A 19,993-nucleotide genomic window follows, 5' to 3' on the forward strand; every position below is an offset into this window, starting at 1 on the left:
TGACTGCAGTTCGGCGTTGTAACCGACTTCAGTGGGCAAATGCTCACTTTTGATGGCCACTGGCACGCTGGAGAAGTGTGCTCTTCACAGATGAATTCCAGTTTCAACTGTACCGGGCAGAAGGATGTTGTCTACAAAAACACAAAACATGTATGTCTTTAAAAAATACACTGCTCAAAAAAATTAAGGGAACACTAAAATAACACTTCCTAGATCTGAATGAATGAAATAATCTTATTAAATACTTTTTTCTTTACATAGTTGAATGTGCTGACAACAAAATCACACAAAAATGATCAATGGAAATCAAATTTAACAACCCATGGAGGTCTGGATTTGGAGTCACCCTCAAAATTAAAGTGGAAAACCACACTACAGGCTGATCCAACTTTGATGTAATGTCCTTAAAACAAGTCAAAATGAGGTTCAGTAGTGTGTGTGGCCTCCACATGCCTGTATGACCTCCCTACAACGCCTGGGCATGCTCCTGATGAGGTGGTGGATGGTCTCCTGAGGGATCTCCTCCCAGACCTGGACTAAAGCATCTGCCAACTCCTGGACAGTCTGTGGTGCAACGTGGCGTTGGTGGATGGAGCGAGACATGATGTCCCAGATGTGCTCAATTGGATTCAGGTCTGGGGAACGGGCGGGCCAGTCCATAGCATCAATGCCTTCCTCTTGCAGGAACTGCTGACACACTCCAGCCACATGAGGTCTAGCATTGTCTTGCATTAGGAGGAACCCAGGGCCAACCGCACCAGCATATGGTCTCACAAGGGGTCTGAGGATCTCATCTCGGTACCTAATGGCAGTCAGGCTACCTCTGGCGAGCACATGTAGGCTGTGCGGCCCCCCAAAGAAATGCCACCCCACACCATGACTGACCCACCGCCAAACCGGTCATGCTGGACGATGTTGCAGGCAGCAGAATGTTCTCCACGGCGTCTCCAGACTGTCACGTCTGTCACATGTGCTCAGTGTGAACCTACTTTCATCTGTGAAGAGCACAGGGCGCCAGTGGCGAATTTGCCAATCTTGGTGTTCTCTGGCAAATGCCAAACGTCCTGCACGGTGTTGGGCTGTAAGCACAACACCCACCTGTGGACGTCGGGCCCTCATACCACCCTCATGGAGTCTGTTTCTGACAGTTTGAGCAGACACATGCACATTTGTGGCCTGTTGGAGGTCATTTTGAAGGGCTCTGGCAGTGCTCCTCCTGCTCCTCCTTGCACAAAGGCGGAGGTAGCAGTCCTGCTGCTGGGTTGTTGTCTTCCTACGGCCTCCTCCACGTCTCCTGATGTACTGGCCTGTCTCCTGGTAGCGCCTCCATCCTCTAGACACTACGCTGACAGACACAGCAAACCTTCTTGCCACAGCTCGCATTGATGTGCCATCCTGGATGAGCTGCCCTACCTGAGCCACTTGTGTGGGTTGTAGATGCCGTCTCATGCTACCACTAGAGTGAAAGCACCGCCAGCATTAAAAAGTGACCAAAACATCAGCCAGGAAGCATAGGAACTGAGAAGTGGTCTGTGGTCACCACCTGCAGAACCATTCCTTTATTGGGGGTGTCTTGCTAATTGCCTATAATTTCCACCTGTTGTCTATTCCATTTGCACAACAGCATGTGAAATGTATTGTCAATCAGTGTTGCTTCCTAAGTGGACAGTTTGATTTCACAGAAGTGTGATTGACTTGGTGTTACATTGCGTTGTTTAAGTGTTCCCTTTATTTTTTTGAGCAGTATATATGCGTGATATGGTGTCATGTGGGCGAGCGATTTTCTGATGTCAAAGTTGTGAACAGTGTGCCCCATGGTGGCTGTGGGGTTATGGTATGGGCAGGCAGGCAGGCAGGCAGGCAGGCATACGGACAAAGAACACAATTGCATTTTATCGATGGCAGTTTGAATGCACAGAGATACCGTGACGAGATCCTGACGCCCATTGTCGTGCCATTCATCCACTGCCATCACCTCATGTTTCAGCATGATAATGCACTGCCCCATGTCACAAGGATCTGTACACAATTCCTGAAAGCTGAAAATGTACCAGTTCTTCCATGGCCTGCATACTCACCAGACATGTCATCCATTGAGCATGTCTTTGGGATGCTCTGGATTGACGTGTACGACAGCGTGTTCCAGTTCCCGCCAATATCCAACAACTTCGCACAGCCATTGAAGAAGAGTGGGAAAACATTCCACAGGCCACAATCAACAGCCTGATCAACTCTATGCGAAGGAGGTGTGTCGTGCTGCATGAGGCAAATGGTGGTCACACCAGATACTGCCTGGTTTTCTGATCTACACCCCTACCTTTTTTTTTTCTTAAGGTATCTGTGACCAACAGATGCATATCTGTATTCCCAGTCATGTGAAATCTATAGATTATGGCCTAATGAACTGTAACTCAGTAAAATCTTTGAAATTGTTTCATGTTGCATTATATTTTTGTTCAGTGTACGTACGTAAAAAGCATTTTTGGCGCATTATTCCAAATAAAATGTTATGTAGAATAAAAGATTTACAGCATATCAACAATTCCCTCTGGGCAAGTCTGGAGAATATATCTAAGGCAGCGGTTTGACATGAAAATGGGGTCGCGGGAGAATTTCCCAAATCCTGGTAATAAAAATGTAATCATTGTCTCTCAAAATCATTGTAATGTGATAAACCTTAAAAATCTAAATGAAAATTATTCAAATCTAAATCGCCCTTAAATAGTGGAAAAAGGCCGCACTTGAATCATTACCATGGTGAATAGCTAAGCCAGCTATGCTATGAAACCACACACTATTGCAGAGACTTTGATATTGGACTTCTGCTCGGCCGGTGACGGATGGGCTAGTTTGCGGGAGGTCGGCCAGGATTTCGGTCAGGCGATTGGGGACTATGTGGCGGACCAAATATTTTCCGATAGAAGACGAAGGCCAAGATGTCGACACAAGTCCAGAGGATAGAATAGACGCCGGAGGGAGCAATGAAGAGGTCATTGTGGACTGTGAGGTCGAGGATAGATTAGATGCCGGAAGGGAAAGGAGGGGGAAAATTGAGTCCTTTGAGAAGGCAAGAAATATATATTGTTTAGGAGAAATGCAGTATTATCATAAGGAGACGTATACTTGGATGAATGAGGAGGAATGGAGGGAAAACGAGAGGCAGAGGAGGTCTAAGAGAGAGATGGAGGAAGACTGTGAGTTTGAGTCTGTAAAAAATGGCGGGAAAAAGGGAGAAGGTTTGTTAAAGAAGAGTGGTAGGAAATGTAGGCAAAGTGAGCTGAAGACAGGAGTAGAAATGGAAGAGGGTGAAGTATCGGAGGTGGTAGGTGTGGTGAAGTGCTCGGAGCCAGAGGCTTGCGCAGAGGGTCAGGATAAAGATGAGTCTGTGACAGTAGGAGTGAAGTTTGTGGAAAAAGTGGATCCTTGCCTTTTGGCTGATCCATTTGTGGTTTCAAGATGGGTGAAAAAAGCGTTGGGTATAGTGGAATCGATGAGGGTAACCAGAAATGGTCTAGTGATAATTGTTTGTGTTTCTGTTGGGCAGAGGGAGAAGGTGCTTAGACTGATGGGACATCACCACTTAACACTCCCTGTAAGTTAAACAAATGGGGGAAAGAATTGTGAATTGTTTCGCTCTTAAGAAAAGGGCGCCATAGAGAGGAGTGATTACTGGGGTAGCAGTAAATGTAAAAGTGGATCAACTGAAGGAGAAGATTCCCAGTGTGTGTGAGATGCTCGTCGTTTGGTGCGACGTAAACAGGGTGGCGAGAGTGGGGAAACAGAAGAGTCATTGTCTGTTCTTTTGAGTTTTGAAGTTGAGTCTTTGCCGGATAAAGTGAAGTTAGGATATATAAGTTATCCTGTGCGAGCGTATGTGCCGAGTACGTTACGATGCTACAGGTGTCAAACTTATGGGCATGTGGCAGCGGTATGTAGGAGGGAGATTCCAAGGTGTGAGAAGTGTGCAGAAGGGCATGGGACTAAGGAGTGTGAAGCAGTGGGGAAAGTAGTGGTATGTACTAATTGTAGGGGTGGCCATGGGGCTGGGGATCAGACATGTCCAGTGCGAGAGAAGCAGGTTGAGGATTCCAGGGTAAGAGTAGAGAAGAAGTTGTCATATGCGGAGGTAGTGAAGAAAGTAGAAGAAGAGGGGTCAAGGGGGGGGAGTGGTGAAAGTAGGAGATATATACCAGTACAGTGGGATAGGCAAGCAAGTGATATATGTTTCAGTAAGATTGGGTTTTTAGCGTTTATAGCAATGGTTATTAATTGTACTGCAGGGATGGAATGCAAATCGAAGAAAATTGAGGTTGTGGTGGCAGCTGCAGAGAGATATTTGGGTGTGCGAGACCTGACAGCAGAAGAGTTACAGGGAGTTACAGTGAGGGTAGGAGGTAGGAGTGAGTATATTTAAATACTGGAGAAGGGTGGGGTTAATTATTAGTAGTAGGTTTCAAGTTGTGAGTGTAGTGTTAGATGGTAGGATATTTCTTTGCTTTGTTTTATTTTATTTTTCAAGAAAAGATAAGGGAGTTGTACTCCAGTATAATAGGTGGCGGTAATGCAACAAATTGGATGCCAACCGCCGTTAAACCTCATTGAAGAAGAAGAAGAAGACTTTGATATTAGCGGCAGCAATTGATATGATGAAAACAATGTGTGGGGAGGCAGAGGCACAGAAACTTGATATTCACGAGGACATACTGTTCTGTCTCACGATTCCTGAGCATGAAACGTTCAGTTTGCTGCATGGCTATATTGACGAAAAACAGATTCCATGAGATCGAATGGTGGCCTTTTGCACAGATGGGGCATCCATCTATGCACTCTAGTTATGAATGTGTCTTGCTGGCGGCTGAAGCTGCTCCCTCTACCATATTGATGCATTGTATATAATGCACCCACTGGGCTATAATGGATACACAGAGAGCAACTACCTGCAAAAGAGCTGAAAGCAGAACTCTGAGATATGCAGCAGGTAACTTCGATCATAAACTTCATCACACATGCCTGTGCGCAAAACTATGTGGAGAAATGGGATCAGAGCATGACAATGTTATATTTCACACCGAGGCTTGGTGGTTACTGAGGGGGAGTGTTGGAACAATTTTTCGAATTGAGAGAGGAAGTGTTGTCATTCGCAATGGCTGTAAAAACAGACTTTGTTGACTATCTGTGTAATGAAAAGAAAATGTGTCTCCTTCCCTATGTAACAGACATATTTGGGAAACTGAATGAACTGAACGCAAGCATGCAGGGGAAATAGAAAACAATTATAGAGATGAGTGACCGAATCAGTGAAATCTGTTTGACTGTGATCCTGGCTCAGTTGACATGCCTCTAAGTGAAATCGAACAGCTGATCGGGCAGTCATGTGACCGAATGCTGCAGACAACGCATTCACGGGTCACTATGGAGGAGTTTTGGTTCCTGACTCAAAAGGGAATACTGTGCCATCTCCCTCCAAGCATTAAAACTCATGGTACGCTGATTCAGTGCTCTCGTCTGCTTTAAAAACAAATATCGATCCAGGTTGGATGTGACAGGAGAGATGAGGTGCCATTGTCGACTTTGTGAAGCTCCGACGCAACATGCATCAATCACACCCATCTCATTAGTTGTGGTGAGATAAGATAAATTATGTCAGACTAATTTGCAATTGACTGTCATAGCCCCAATTAAAAGTATATGATGCCTGTTAATTACATAATTTATTTTCGCAATATTTTTCTGATATCAAAATGGGGTCGTGGGCCAAATAAGTTTGGGAACCCCTGAACTAAGGATAACCACACACAATTTGGTGAATGCAGATGCTTCTGAGGCTGAAAATAAATTGTTGGCATGTGGGTAGAGTCTAACTTTTGGTTAATGGCAGTACACTGAATTAAGACTACTGTGGGGATCTAGATGTGATGACTAGCTTAGAAAGAATGCATTAATGATTAAACATAAAAGGTTTGTACTGTACTGATATAAATTGTTTCACATAACAAGCTGTGATTCATGTGAGGAATGTTAGGGAGTAGGGTGAGACAGACTTGTATTTCTCACAGACACGAACACTGCCTCTTTGTGATCTGTGAATGGTCCAAGGACGTAGGTACAGAGAGTACAGGGGAACAGTGTTTATGGGTGCTGACTCTACAGGTTGTGATGATAACAAACTTATGCCTGGCAACAGTGTGCAACAGTGGAGCGCCAAGGGCCTGGGACCAGCCTGTGCGCCAACGATTGGCTGAGTAAGTCTAAACCAGGCTCAGTCTCTACTCTGATTGGCCAGCAGGGAGCGGGAACTATCTCTGTCAGAGTATTTTAAGAAGAACTCATAACAATGGCTTAGTTCTCTGAGTGCCCTGCGTGGTATTTCAGTGGACCCGTATATACGAACATCATATTTACCATTGAAGTGGTTTGCATTAATTAAAATACTAGTCTATTTTAGAAGACGTGTTGACCTCTTTTGTTCCTAATACCAGATTTGAATTGACGCAACTTAACACTACCAAACGTCAAAAGCCTATTTAGACCCAATCACCATCTCTTCAAAGTAAATTTCTAAATGTAGTCCAGTTTGTAACATTCTCTATGAAATGGGCTTTGAAATTGTGTAATTCAATGTGCTTTGAAATTATTGATGTAAATCCTTTTTAAAGTGGTTAAAATTTTGAAATTTTGACATTTTTGTTTATTTTTTGAAAATACTAATATTAATGGACCAAAATACCAACAAATCTCAAAATTGATAGGTAGATGCAAAAATGTAATTTCAGCCTGGCCTTTCATTATTAGTATTCTAATTACTTATTCTATGGTCAAGCCATACTAGTGAAGTGTTGTTGATTTATGTCAAAATATGCTTGGCTTGATAGCTAGCTAGCTACACGGATTTCATAACAATAGTTAATTAGCTAGCTAGCTAGGTAGCTAGGAAAGTAGTTAACTAGCTGGGTGATGAGGGGCAAAAGCTTTCCAGCTTGCCAGTACAGCAGATGTCTAGCTATATACGTACACCTTGCTTCAACAGAAAAATATGGAATGATCTGACAAATAATCTTAGCAAGCTATCAAAACAAAGGCGCATTAACATTGGTTAGCTAGCAAGCTAGCCCTTGATCATGACACTCAGTTCCTACATTCAAACTAACACAAAAATCGAAGAAACTGGAAATCATTGTGAAAGCGGCTAAAAGGTTATTGGATCTTCAGGATTTCACAGCTGAAACATTGCTGAAGATGCTTCCCCCTCTCAGGCCCCAGAGCCTGTGTAGGAATCTGAGTACATTTTACTAAGTGAAGGAGTACATTGATTTTTTTTTTTTTTTTTTTTTAATAACATGTGTATTTGTTTATTTTGTATTTATTTTTTTGTATATATATTTCTTTGTATCTCAGTTTTTACCCCACCCAGTAGATGGCGGCAATGCACCTTTTTGGATGTAGTCCCCCAATAAAATATTAAAGAAGAAGTTCCTACATTACACTTAGAGTCATTGGGGGGTATTTTGTTAAGAGCTGCGACGCTCGGTCTGAACATTAAAAACGCATCACTTGCGGTATGGTTTAGGAAGCATAAGGACCTTATCTTTCATATTCAAAAAGCAAAAAGGTTAAATTGATACACACCTTTTTATAGGGTAAGGATTCCCACAGGGCCATATTTCCATGTTACAGCGCTTGTTTATGAAAAACAGACGGAAGACAGTGGATTACCTGTGCTAATTAGCTATCTGCATCTCCAAACACCTGTATGTAAATGGTAGAGAGATGCCACAAAGGTGTTGTCACTGAAAAATACTGTCAGCTGCAACTGTGTTAAAACTGTGAAATTAATTTGTGAAATTATTTTAATGTGATATGAAAGCAGTGGAGTAAAGTACTTAAGTAAAAATACTTTAAAGTACTACTTAAGTAGTGTTTGGGGTATCTGTACTTTACAATTTATATTTTTGACAACTTTTACTTTTACTTCACTACATTCCTAAATAAAATGATGTACTTTTTACTCCATACATTTTCCAAAAGTACTTGTTACATTTTGAATGCTTAGCATGACCGAAAATTGTCCAATTCACACACTTATCAAGAGAACAACCCTGATCATCCCTACTGCCTCTGATCTGGCGGACTCACTAAACACAAATGCTTTGTTTGTAAATTATGTCTGAGTGTTGGAGTGTGACCCTGGCTATCCGTAAAAAAAACACACAAAAACACACAAAAAACATAGTATTCGTACTTTTACTTTGAACACTTAAGTATATTTTAGCAACTACATTTACTTTTGATACTTAAGTATATTTAAAACCAAATACTTTTAGACTTTTAATCAAGTAGTATTTTACTGGGTGACTTTCACTTTTACATGAGTCATTTTCTATTAAGGTATCTTCTCCAACACAGCTCAGGGGCATAATTTGGGACTTTCCAACACATCAACCTCCTGAGTTTTCTGGCTTTTCATGACACTTATTGTAAGCATTTATAAGAAAATAAATGAACGATAGGCTTAATATTGGCATGAAGGACACAACATAACAGTAACGCACAGTAAAATATTGTTAACAGTCAGAATCTACTAAAAGTGGTGGCAAAGGCATGTTTGCTCCTCTGTCCCTTCATATTGAAGTGGGACATTAATTCATTGGTCATCAATCTGAAACATTTTAAGAAAGAGGTTATCTGTGAGGACAGACGCTGGGAGACGAGAGGCAGGTACAAGGAGTGAATATTTAATATAAACAGACATAAAACAAAACATGGACAGCGTCTGGACAGGCGAAACATAACGACATTAATGCAGACACAGGGATCAAACTGAGGAACAGACAGATATAGGGGAGGTAATTAAACAGTGATGAAGTCCAGGTGAGTCCAATGTAGCGCTGATGCACGTAACGATGGTGACAGGTGTGCGTAATGATGGGCAGCGGGAGCAGACGTGACAGTATCAAAATTAGACATTAGTTGGATAATGAAAATGTTTAACTCCTCTCTAAAAGTTTTGCTTAATACTAATCAGTGGCGACCCGTCATTCAAGCTTCTTTCTACATTTTACATTTTACATTTTAGTCATTTAGCAGACGCTCTTATCCAGAGCGACTTACAGGAGCAATTAGGGTTAAGTGCCTTGCTCAAGGGCACATTTACGTCATTTAGCAGACGCTCTTATCCAGAGCGACTCACCAATTGGTGCGTTCACCCTATAGCCAGTGGGATAATCACTTTACAATTTTTTTTTTGGGGGTAGAAGGATTACTTTATCCTATCCCAGGTATTCCTTAAAGAGGTGGGGTTTCAAATGTCTCCGGAAGGTGGTGAGTGACTCCGCTGTCCTGGCGTCGTGAGGGAGCTTGTTCCACCATTGGGGTGCCAGAGCAGCGAACAGTTTTGACTGGGCTGAGCGGGAACTATGCTTCCGCAGAGGAAGGGGAGCCAGCAGGCCAGAGGTGGATGAACGCAATGCCCTCGTTTGGGTGTTCTAGAGCTCCGACCTGAAGATCACTGATGTCATGATTCAACCTTGTTTTTTCCAAGTTCCCAGTTGTCTTGTGTCGTGACATGACTTTCATTAATATGATGACTTTTATTTATCGAATCACCTAACTATGTTTAATTGTTACTCTATTAAATTAATCATGTAACAATTAACTCATTAGGATTTGGGGCACCACGGAATAAGTTGTTTATATAGTTACCATCTCCCGAATTAAACTCTAAAAGGTCTTTACCTATCAATATGTGTAAAACAGTCAATGTATCAATCATTACCTCTTATCAGTCTCATTCTGAATGGTCGCAGAATTCTTGGATCCGCAAGAACCCCAGCTTTACTTATGATTCAGCACTACACAAATTGGCTTAATTATTTATTTACTATCTAACTAAATAATAACACAGAATACATACACTTAATACATGAGAAAACAGCATGACTACTTGGTTATCAAAAGAGGGAGGGGTAAGTAAGAGAGAGGGAGGGGGAGAGGGAGAGACAAAGAGAGAGTCAATTTATCGCTGATACATTTGGGAGCTACCCTCATAGTAATCATAATACTTTGCTCACGATCCACCCCCGTTTGGGTAAGAAGTCATGAATGTATTTACGTGTAGATGTCTTTGTTCGTCGTCTCTCCGTTGAAACCAATCATTCCTTCTATGGGAAGGGGTCGGTTTTAGTGTCCCGTTTCGGTGTAAGGCTCTGCTTGTCCACCAGAGGTCACAATGTCCTTCTTCTTAGTTGTCCTGGCTTGGAGTGGAGTGTTCAAATGAACAGATACTCAGCAGTGATTGTCTGAGATGGGATTGTCTCCTTCCCACCTTGTGTGGTTAGTCAAAGTTCTAGATCACGCACAGCTGCAGACTGGCAATGTTCTGGTCTAGTGAGTTTATCTTCTTCACCTTGTGTTGAGATTCAAAGTTCTAACCATTTCAAACGTGTGGACTACCGTCTCCACACTTTCTGGTCTAATGTACATTTTGTTACCAAGGCTTTTTATGAACTCTGGTAAAACGGGCGTTCCTACTTGCTGACACGATCTCTTGGGGCGTGGCTAGTCACCGTGCATAGCTTATATGAAAACCTCTGATCTCGTTAGAAAACTAAAATCACATTCCTATCTTAACAATATTTTTCATTATAACATTTTTAATGACATCACAAAATAATAAACAATATGACATGATCAGTCTTTAGATCCCCACTGACCATTCCAAACATTCGGATATTAGAAATATTGTTCCAGTGTTAACTTTTTGGACATTATAGTTTTGGCGGCAAAAGTCTAATTTACGACCAAGTGTTAAGGTGTCAAAACCGGCCCAGCCCCCCCCTCCCCTCTTCTGTGGGTGAGAGGGTCTGGTTGTTGTCAGCCATTTGCCAAGCTGATCTGAGGCCTTTGATCCTCACCCAGGACAGTCATGACACTTGAAAGCACCATAAATCCTGAGAATGCCAGACTTTGATGACAAAGTTTGATGACAAAATTTGCCCACAAGAAGGACCGCCGTACCACCTTCCTGTTCAAGTTAGCAAGTGTATGTTGTGTAGTAAGCTGTTAGTAGGCCATGTGCCTTACCCTAATAATTTGGTCCATTTCCCCCTCATAACTTAGCCTACTGTTCTGACTTGGTGGTGTACATGTAGCCTATAGCCTGTTTTAGAGAAATGTAATCATCAAATATTTTAAGAGCTTTCATTGTCTGCTTATGTGCCCCCTATATTTATCCTACTGTTCTGACTTGGTGTACAGGGACAATACTGTAAGAACGGCCAATGTTCTGAATTCTGTCGCTGTACATTTCAAAAGTGCTGAAGAATAGTTACAGTGCCTTCGGAAAGTATTCAGACCCCTTGACTTTTTCCACATTTTGTTACGTTACAGCCTTATAAAAAAAAATTACGGAAATATCACATTTACATAAGTATTCAGACCCTTTACTCAGTACATTGTTGAAGCACCTTTGGCAGCAATTACAGCCTTGTCTTCTTGGGTATGATGCTACAAGCTTGGCACACCTGCATTTGGGGAGTTTCTCCCATTCTTCTCCACAGATCCTCTCAAGCTCTGTCAGGTTGGATGGGTAGCATCGCTGCACAGCTTTTTTCAGGTCTCTCCAAAGATGTTAGATCGGGTTTAAGTCCGGGCTCTGGCTGGTTCACTTAAGGACAATCAGAGACTTGTCCCGAAGCCACTCCTGCATTGTCTTGGCTGTGTGCTTAGGGTCGTTGTCCTGTTGGAAGGTGAAACTTCGCCCCCAGTCTGAGGTCCTGAGCGCTCTGGAGCAGGTTTTCATCAAGGATCTCTCTGTACTTTGCTCCGTTCATCTTTGCCTCAAACCTGACCAGTCTCCCAGTCCCTGCCGCTGAAAAACATCCCCACAGCATGATGCTGCCACCACCATGTGTCACCGTAGGGATGGTGCCAGGATTCCTCCAGACGTGACACTTGGCATTCAGGCCAAAGAGTTAATTCTTGGTTTCATCAGACCAGAGAATCTTGTTTTTCATGGTCTGAGAGTCTTTAGGTGCCTTTTGGCAAACTCCAAGCGGGCTGTCAAGTGCCTTTTACTGAGAAATTGTTTCCGTCTGGCCACTACCATAAAGGCCTGGTTGGTGGAGTGCTGCAGAGATGGTTGTCCTTCTGGAAGGTTCTCCCATCTCCACAGAGGAACTCTAGAGCTCTGTCAGAGTGACCATCGGGTTCTTGGTCACCTCCCTGACCAAGGCCCTTCTCCCAGCGATTGCTCAGTTTGGCCAGGCGGCCAGCTCTAGGAAGAATCTTGGTGGTCCAAACTTCTTCCATTTAAGAATGATGGAGGCCATTGTGTTCAATGCTGCAGACATTTTTTGGTACCCTTCCCCAGATCTGTGCCTCGACACAATCCTGTCTCAGAGCTCTATGGACAATTCCTTCGACCTCATGGCTTCACTCCATGGTGCTGAATTGAAAACTGTGCTGTTGGGACAGCTTTATGTAGGCCATAACAGTTTGTGGGAACCGTGTATCACTGTTATAGTGCAATTAATCTATTGTTCAGTGTTGTGTTGTATAGTGGCTTTGCTGGCATGCATCCCCAACATGATTTTTTCGTTTTCCCCGCCAAGATTTACATGCTAAAATCGCCACTGATCCTAATACAGTGAGGGAAAAAAGTATTTGATCCCCTGCTGATTTTGTACGTTTGCCCACTGACAAAGAAATGATCAGTCTGTAATTTTAATGGTAGGTATATTTGAACAGTGAGAGACAGAATAACAACAAAAGAATCCAGAAAAACGCATGTCAAAAATGTTATAAATTAATTTGCATTTTAATGAGGGAAATAAGTATTTGACCCCTCTGCAAAACATGACTTAGTACTTGGTGGCAAAACCCTTGTTGGCAATCACAGAGGTCAGACGTTTCTTGTAGTTGGCCACCAGGTTTGCACACATCTCAGGAGGGATTTTGCCCCACTCCTCTTTGCAGATCTTCACCAAGTCATTAAGGTTTCGAGGCTGACATTTGGCAACTCAAACCTTCAGCTCCCTCCACAGATTTTCTATGGGATTAAGGTCTGGGGACTGGCTAGGCCACTCCAGGACCTTAATGTGCTTCTTCTTGAGCCACTCCTTCGTTGCCTTGTCCATGTGTTTTGGGTCATTGTCATGCTGGAATACCCATCCACGACCCATTTTCAATGCCCTTGCTGAGGGAAGGAGGTTCTCACCCAAGATTTGACGGTACATGGCCCCGTCCATCGTCCCTTTGATGCGGTGAAGTTGTCCTGTCCCCATAGCAGAAAAACACCCCCAAAGCATAATGTTTCCACCTCCATGTTTGACGGTGGGGAAGGTGTTCTTGGGTATATAGGCAGCATTCCTCCTCCTCCTAAAACACGGTGAGTTGAGTTGATGCCAAAGAGCTCCATTTTGGTCTCATCTGACCACAGCACTTTCACCCAGTTCTCCTCTGAATCATTCAGATGTTCATTGGCAAACTTCAGACGGGCATGTACAGTGGGGAGAACAAGTTTTTGATACACTGCCGATTTTGCAGGTTTTTCTACTTACAAAGCATGTAGAGGGCTGTACTTTTTATCATAGGTACACTTCAACTGTGAGAGACGGAACCTAAAACAAAAATCCAGAAAATCACATTGTATGATTTTTAAGTAATTAATTTGCATTTTATTGCATGACATAAGTATTTGATACATCAGAAAAGAAGAACTTAATATTTGGTACAGAAACCTTTGTTTGCAATTACAGAGATCATACGTTTCCAGTAGGTCTTGACCAGGTTTGCACACACTGCAGCAGGGATTTTGGCCCACTCCTCCATACAGACCTTCTCCAGATCCTTCAGGTTTTGGGGCTGTCGCTGGGCAATACAGACTTTCAGCTCCCTCCAAAGATTTTCTATTGGGTTCAGGTCTGGAGACTGGCTAGGCCACTCCAGGACCTTGAGATGCTTCTTACGGAGCCACTCCTTAGTTGCCCTGGCTGTGTGTTTCGGGTCGTTGTCATGCTGGAAGACCCAGCCACGACCCATCTTCAATGCTCTTACTGAGGGAAGGAGGTTGTTGGCCAAGATCTCGCGATACATGGCCCCATCCCTTTGCAGAAAAGCATCCCCAAAGAATGATGTTTCCACCTCCATCTCGGTTGGGATGGTGTTCTTGGGGTTGTACTCATCCTTCTTCTTCCTCCAAACACGGCGAGTGGAGTTTAGACCAAAAAGCTATATTTTTGTCTCATCAGACCACATGACCTTCTCTCATTCCTCCTCTGGATCATCCAGATGGTCATTGGCAAACTTCAGACGGGCCTGGACATGCGCTGGCTTGAGCAGGGGGACCTTGCGTGCGCTGCAGGAGTTTAATCCATGACGGCGTAGTGTGTTACTAATGGTTTTCTTTGAGACTGTGGTCCCAGCTCTCTTCAGGTAATTGACCAGGTCCTGCCGTGTACTTCTGGGCTGATCCCTCACCTTCCTCATGATCATTGATGCCCTACGAGGTGAGATCTTGCATGGAGCCCCAGACCGAGGGTGATTGACCGTCATCTTGAACTTCTTCCATTTTCTAATAATTGCGCCAACAGTTGTTGCCTTCTCACCAAGCTGCTTGCCTATTGTCCTGTAGCCCATCCCAGCCTTGTGCAGGTCTACAATTTTATCCTTGATGTCCTTACACAGCTCTCTGGTCTTGGCCATTTTGGAGAGGTTGGTGTCTGTTTGATTGAGTGTGTGGACAGGTGTCTTTTATACAGGCAACGAGTTCAAACAGGTGCAGTTAATACAGGTAATGAGTGGAGAACAGGAGGGCTTCTTAAATAAAAACGAACAGGTCTGTGAGATCCGGAATTTTTACTGGTTGGTAGGTGATCAAATACTTATGTCATGCAATAAAATGCACATGAATTACTTAAAAATCATACAATGTGATTTTCTGGATTCCGTCTCTCACAGTTGAAGTGTACCTCTGATAAAAATTACAGACCTCTACATGCTTTGTAAGTAGGAAAACCTGCAAAATCGGTTGTTCTCCCCACTATATATATATATATATATATCTCACCCATCTACACACAATACCCATAATGAAAGTGAAAACATGTTTTTAGAAATGTTTGCAAATTTACGTAAGTATTTACACCCCTGAGTCAATACTTTGTAGAAGCACCTTTGGCGGTGATTACAGCTTCAACATTTGTATGAATTTTAACCACTTTAAAATGGATTTACATCAATAATGTCAAAGCTCATTGAATTACACAATTTCAAAGCCCATTTCATAGAGAATGTTACAAACTGGACTACATTTAGAAATTTACTTTGAAGAGATGGTGATTGGGTCTAAATAGGCTTTTGACGTTTGGTAGTCTTAATTCAGTGTACTGCCATTAACCAAAAGTTAGTCTCTACCCACATGCCAACAATTTTTTTTCAAAATCAAACATCATCTATATAACAAAAGACCAACATTAACAATTGTAATTCAGCCTGAAATGTACAGTTATAGTACTGAGTTTATCAACAAGTGAATGAATGACTTACCTGAATGGATTCAGAGAGCAGGAATCTCCTAATCTGCTCCCTCCCATCTGGGTATTTGATCTTAAAGGTCACTCCTTCAGGCTGCTCTGGATGAGAGATGAGAGACTACCCTCTGTCTTCTCTCCTCTATTGACTACAATATAGATTACTGTTAGTGTTCAGTTATAAATATATTTATACCACAGCATTGTTGTTCTAGAATGGGCATTAAAACCAGTTCAGAAAGAAAACGGCACATAGAAATACATTTAACCATTTATTAAGCAATGAATAACGCAATTCTTGGCGACTATAGGCTCTGCTCCTTCAGGGTAGCTCACTGCCCAAGCAAAGCGTCAATATAAAATAGCCTACAGGCAGTGAGTGCGGTAAGCTATACTAATGCCCCCGGCAGGAACACAGAACCTAACAGGTGGAGGCTGGGGTGGTGGCCACGCCTCAAATATCACTGATTCCTTACGATGAGAAATAGGCTAAATTTGCACCAAGGTCCTTTTTTTTTCCTTTTTTCGTGAGACATTTCATTTTTTCTTATTCTGAAATAGATTTATAGAATTGAGGAAAGGGAGGAGGGGTCACGAAAAATTAGAGTGGGGTTAATATTGTGAGTAATTCTTTGTAGAGTTTTGAAAGAAGCAATTCTGTCAAGCGACAGCATTGGGGTTACCAAACCTAAAATGACCTTTTAAAATGTTTGTTCATGAACATGAAGGGCATTGTAGCGCGGTGGTTACGGAAAATCATGGGGAAAAGAGAGACCAGTCATATACGGGAGTAAATCGTTAGACTCGGTGGCAAGATAAATGTTGCTGTGTCTAAGGGTAGTACAGTTGTGGTCAATAGTTTTGAGATTGACACAAATACTAATTTTCACAAAGTCTGCTACCTCAGTTTTGATGACGGTAATTTGCATATACTCCAGAATGTCATGAAGAGTGATCAGATGAATTGCAATTAATTGCAAAGTCCCTCTTTGCCATGAAAATGAACTTAATCCCCCCAAAAAATGTCCACTGCATTTCAGCCCTGCCACAAAAGGACCAGCTGCCATCATGTCAGTGATTCTCTCATTAACACAGGTGAGAGTGTTGATGAGGACAAGGCTGGAGATCACTCTGTCATGCTGATTGAGATAGAATAACAGACTGGAAGCTTTAAAAGGAGGGTGGTGCTTGAAATCATTGTTCTTCCTCTGTTAACCATGGTTACCTGCAAGGAAACACGTACCGTCATCATTGCTTTGCACAAAAAGGGCTTCACAGGCAAGGATATTGCTGCTAGTAAGATTGCACCTAAATCAACCATTTATCGGATCATCAAGAACTTCAAGGAGAGAGGTTCAATTGTTGTGAAGAAGGCATCAGGGCGCCAAGAAAGTCCAGCAAGCGCCAGGACCGTCTCCTAAAGTTGATTCAGCTGCGGGATCGGGGCACCACCAGTGCAGAGCTTGCTCAGGAATGGCAGCAGGCAGGTGTTAGTGCATCTGTATGCACAGTGAAGCGAAGACTTTTGGAGGATGGCCTGGTGTCAAGAAGGGCAGCAAAGAAGCCACTTCTCTCCAGGAAAAACATCAGGGACAGACTGATATTCTGCAAAAGGTACAGGGATTGGACTGCTGAGGACTGGGGTAAAGTCATTTTCTCTGATGAATCCCCTTTTCCGATTGTTTGGGGCATCCGGAAAACACCTTGTCCGGAGAAGACAAGGTGAGCGCTACCATCAGTCCTGTGTCATGCCAACAGTAAAGCATCCTGAGACCATTCATGTGTGGGGTTGCTTCTCAGCCAAGGGAGTGGGCTCACTCACAATTTTGCCTAAGAACACAGCCATGACCAACCAACACATCCTCCGAGAGCAACTTCTCCCAACCATCCAAGAACAGTTTGGTGATGACCAATGCCTTTTCCAGCATGATGGAGCACCTTGCCGTAAGGCAAAAGTGATAACTAAGTGGCTGGGGGAACAAAACATCGAAATTTTGGGTCTAAGGCCAGGAAACTCCCCAGACCTTAATCCCATTGAGAACTTGTGGTCAATCCTCAAGAGGCGGTTGGACAAACAAAAACCCACAAATTCTGACAAACTCCAAGCCTTGATTATGCAAGAATGGGCTGCCATCAGTCAGGATGTGGCCCAGAAGTTAATTGACAGCATGCCAGGGCGGATTGCAGAGGTCTTGAAAAAGGGTGGCTATTTGAAGCATCTCAAATATAAAATATATTTTGATTTGTTTAACACTTTTTTGGTTACTACATGATTCCATATGTGTTATTTCATAGTTTTGATGTCTTCACTATTATTCTACAATTTAGTTGTTCTAATGAGTCCTCCCCAACAAACTAGTGTATAACTAACCCAAGATAGTTTATCTGTGTCGTTTACAGTGGGAAAAAATGAAGCATAGTGGGCAGAACAAGCAAGGAGGAGGGCAAAAGCCAAGCACGAGCTAGCCAGATCCTATTGACGCGTTGTAGCATGTATTTTAATATTTCCGTTAGGGAACACCTCCTCTGTGAAGTGTGGTGTGCACAAACGCAATTCGACCTGGCACTCCTTCTAAATAATGCAATTTTTTACAACTTTGACAAAGCGTCAAGTCTATAAAACTTTGTGCACTGTGTCCGTAACAGATTATAGTTTTGGGAATGGAAAAATTTATTGAGATCAGATGTTTCATTGATGAGAAAATTAGCAGAATGACGACCCAGTTTCACGTAGTTCCATCCTCTCCCACTACCCGCGACTGGACTTCCTCTCACTACCATATCTGGTGGTGAAAAAACGTTCTAAACGGATGCTTCAGCTTTATTAGCCCCTGTGACATGTCTAGGTTACTCCTTCTGTCTGTGTCTCACTCTCTGTCATGTTCAGCCAAGTACACGTGATGGGAAGTTCGGCTCTTTTTACTGACTCAAAACTTTTTGACTCATTAAATTGAAAGAACAAATCTTTCGAATTATTTTGATAATTTGAGTTAGTAATACCCAGAGCAAGCAGGACCCCCTACCTGCGAATGATAAACTAAAAACTTTAAAGAGTCATGATTCTATGAGCCTCTTGTTTCTGGGGTAGGATCAGATAGGGTTAAAGTAGTGGAATAAGGTGATGGGTTTTAATGAGTATAGGGTTATTAAAACATTTCTGTTTTTTCCGATCACAAGTATCATCAGATCCGACTATTAACTGTCCATTTATTATATTGTAACGACCTGGTATTGTGTTCTGTGTTCGTGGGTGTGTTATTGTTCTCATGGGTGCTAGCAGGGGTTAAATATGCCAGGACAGAGGGAAAGGTTGGGGGGGGGGTATGATGGGTAATTCTGCTGGGTTTTGAAATGCATAAATACGGGTTACTGTCTCATCTTGCTCTCTTCTGTTCGGGACCCTGATCTGCTCCTATGAGGGTGACCCTTAACTTGACATGGTATATTTGTGTACATTCGGAATTTAGTGGCGTGGGCTGTGGCCTGAACAATAGCCCAGTTTAGGAATAAACCTGTGTTCTGCCCTGCACACCTGGTGTCCGTTTTCTTTTCCATTATGACCCAGCCGGGTCATTACAATATATATTATTATAATTTTTTCTCCCGGTTCCCCTTTCCCATTTTGTATCACAAAGTGTAATTGATCTATACTATAGTTCTGTTGGGGGCGGTAATGCAACATATTGGATGCCAGCCGCCGTTAACCCTCACCGATGAAGAGCCTCTCATTCACATAGGGGGCTTGTTGGAGCTGTCATTTGTGACTGAGACTTGTAAACGTGATTATTAGGCATACAAATAAGATTACGTATTGATACATTTGAAACGAGGTCTAGCTGTGGCCGCAACCGGACTAGATTGTGAACGACTCTTGGCGGAATGCATTGCTTGACTGCCCTGAGGGGTGATAAGTAGGGGTGTGCTGAATCCGACATCGCCAAAGGCCTACTCCTATTCGGAAATTGACAGTTGAAAGTTGGATCGGGTGATACTCGTGATCGAAAAAAACGGACATGTTTTAATATACCTATGTAGATGTTGGCAAAATACGGAGGGTGTGTGTTTGTGTGTCTGACCTGTGTCTGTGTGTCCTCAACTTGCAGCGGGCAGACAAGTTTGCTATCAGTCAGAGTGTGCATCGGCGTTCCATTTTTGTTTGTACCCTCGCCCCGCTTGTTAGATATTATACACGTTGATAGCGAACGTCCTTGCCATTTGATTGATCATAGTAGCAGCCTAACAGGATGCAGCAGCAGTCTGAATGGTCAGACCGAAAGTGATCGGGAGAAATTATGAAGCGAGTAGACAGAGAAATACAGCTTCATTCTATCCAATCAGAGCAGCAGAATCAACGTACAGCCCACCCTTCTGTTTACAGACGAGAAAAATAGCCAGTTGAATTATTTAGACCACGAAGCACCTCACTTGACTGACCTGAGAAAGATGCGTGCGTGCATTATTTACCG

The 19,993-nt window shown here is 42.8% G+C and overlaps 1 long non-coding RNA gene across 2 annotated transcripts in view; it reads right to left on the reverse strand.

Annotated features, from left to right (window-relative positions):
* LOC121545142 overlaps window positions 1-19,783 on the reverse strand; it is a 28,646-nt gene extending 8,863 nt beyond the window's left edge. Inside the window, exons 1-3 of one of the 2 annotated variants that reach the window (XR_005996196.1) lie at window positions 19,604-19,783; window positions 15,544-15,676; window positions 13,334-13,374 (exon numbers count right to left, since the gene is read on the reverse strand). This is a non-coding gene — a long non-coding RNA (uncharacterized LOC121545142). Of the gene's footprint in view, window positions 1-13,333; window positions 13,375-15,543; window positions 15,677-19,603 lie in introns of those variants that run through there. The other variant, XR_005996198.1, reaches the window with a different exon arrangement.
* Between the last annotated feature and the right edge of the window lie 210 nt (window positions 19,784-19,993).

Source organism: Coregonus clupeaformis, chromosome 3 (assembly GCF_020615455.1).
Source record: "Coregonus clupeaformis isolate EN_2021a chromosome 3, ASM2061545v1, whole genome shotgun sequence".
Lineage (NCBI taxonomy): Eukaryota > Metazoa > Chordata > Actinopteri > Salmoniformes > Salmonidae > Coregonus > Coregonus clupeaformis.